The sequence below is a fragment of the Balaenoptera borealis genome, assembly GCF_965194805.1.
Source record: "Balaenoptera borealis genome assembly, chromosome: 9".
NCBI lineage: Eukaryota > Metazoa > Chordata > Mammalia > Artiodactyla > Balaenopteridae > Balaenoptera > Balaenoptera borealis.
In genome coordinates, this window is record NC_138873.1 from 59,043,913 (window position 1) to 59,045,733 (window position 1,821).

A 1,821-nucleotide genomic window follows, 5' to 3' on the forward strand; every position below is an offset into this window, starting at 1 on the left:
GCACGTGGGCTCCGTAGTTGTGGCTCGTGGGCTGTAGAGCGCAGGCTCAGCAGTTGTGGCGCACGGGCTTAGTTGCTCCGTGGCATGTGGGATCTTCCCGGACCAGGGCTCGAACCCGTGTCCACTGTGTTGGCAGGTGGATTCTTAACCACTGCGGCACCAGAGAAGCCCCTAGAATAATGTGCCTACAGTACTTTTAGTCATCACAGTTTTATTGACGCTGTATAGTTGGGTGAAAAGCTCATTGCATTGGGAATCAGAACTGTATTCTAGCTGTTCTTGACACTAACTAGCTAAGTAAGCTTGATCAAGCTGCCAAATTTCTAGGCTCTAGTTTCCAAGAAATAGTATTCATGCTGCTGGAGAAAGCACTGCAAGATAAATGATAAATACTTTCTTGTCCCAAGATAATCAGTATTAGTATCAAGAATTTACTGTTCACATCCCTATGTGAAAAGCACAAAGCATAAATTAGAAGGGACAAGATTGATTGATTTCAGTGAGTTTAAATTATGTGGGTAGCGAGGACTGAGAAATAATACTCCTAAAATCATAAAGAAAAGTTTTTTTTAAAGTATCAGAAAACAAAAAAGCAAAATAACATGGCTCATCATCTTTTGCATCCAGGTAAGGTGAGGTATCTAGGCATTCTAACAGCCTTTGTAAATTGCTCTATTCCACGAGAGATATCCTAAAATGAATTAGCTTTTGGTTCAAGTCAGTTCAATTCAACCTACATTTATAGGGTCCCTCAGAGACGATTTACTTTGAAACTAACGAAGCCTAAGCTTCATGCCCCTGACTTGCACAGCCACTGTGTGCACTGCAGGCTGCTGGACATTTGGAGTGCTGGATAGGAAGCAGAAACCAAGCTGCACACAGGAAGCATTTCTATGTAGCATTTCTGGTAAATTGCCTATAAGTTCACAGAAGGAAGCGACTTGAATCTCCAAGGCTCTAGTACTTTGTTGTGATTTCTTTTTCTTTCATTCTTTTGCACTCACTTTTCAACCTAATTTTGTCCATAATATTATATTCTTTTTTCTTTAAGCACACAGCGCCCGCCCCCCCCCCACCACCATTGTATAAGTCAGGTTCAAATACCAGTATCTGCTGTGCCTAATAAGTGTTATGCCCAGAACTAATGAAGATACAAAAATGAAGGGGCTCACAGTTTTGCGAGAAGAAGAGTGCGGAATTAGTTATGAAACAGAATGCTAGTCTGGTGGTAGAAACCAAGTGTTACAGGGGCACACAGGAAAAAAACATTGAACTATGCTACTTTGTTGCAGTATCCTTATCTTCTGAAAGACATCAGGCTGACCAAAAACTCAGAGTTTAAGAAATTCTGAACTTCTGTAAGTAGTCTGTGGCCTGGTGTTTCTTCAGCTATTGTCTTTCAAACTTTCTTGACTATGATTTGCAGTGTAGCAGACAGTAGTGTTAATCAGTCATGCTACATGCTCCCTACATCTCTCAGCCTACTTTGAAGTTTAGAGGCACCTGCCTATTCTGGTCAACAGGGCATAAGAGAAGGTGACTGCGTTGTTTCAGGTTCAAGTCTCTTATCATTGATTAAAAGCCCCAGTAGGAGTCCTCTGCACTCTCTCTAGAAAGATTTTAAACCTGGAATCAAAGATCCAAGATGGAGTATTGTTGACCCTTGCACAACTCAGGGGTTAGGGGCCAGAGCTTTCCCACCCCCAGCCCAGCAGTTGAAAATCAGCATATAACTTTACAGGAGGCCCTCTGTATCCTCGGTTCTGCAACTGAGGATTCAACCAACCTCGAACAGGTTCCGCATCAGAAACTTCAACAAAC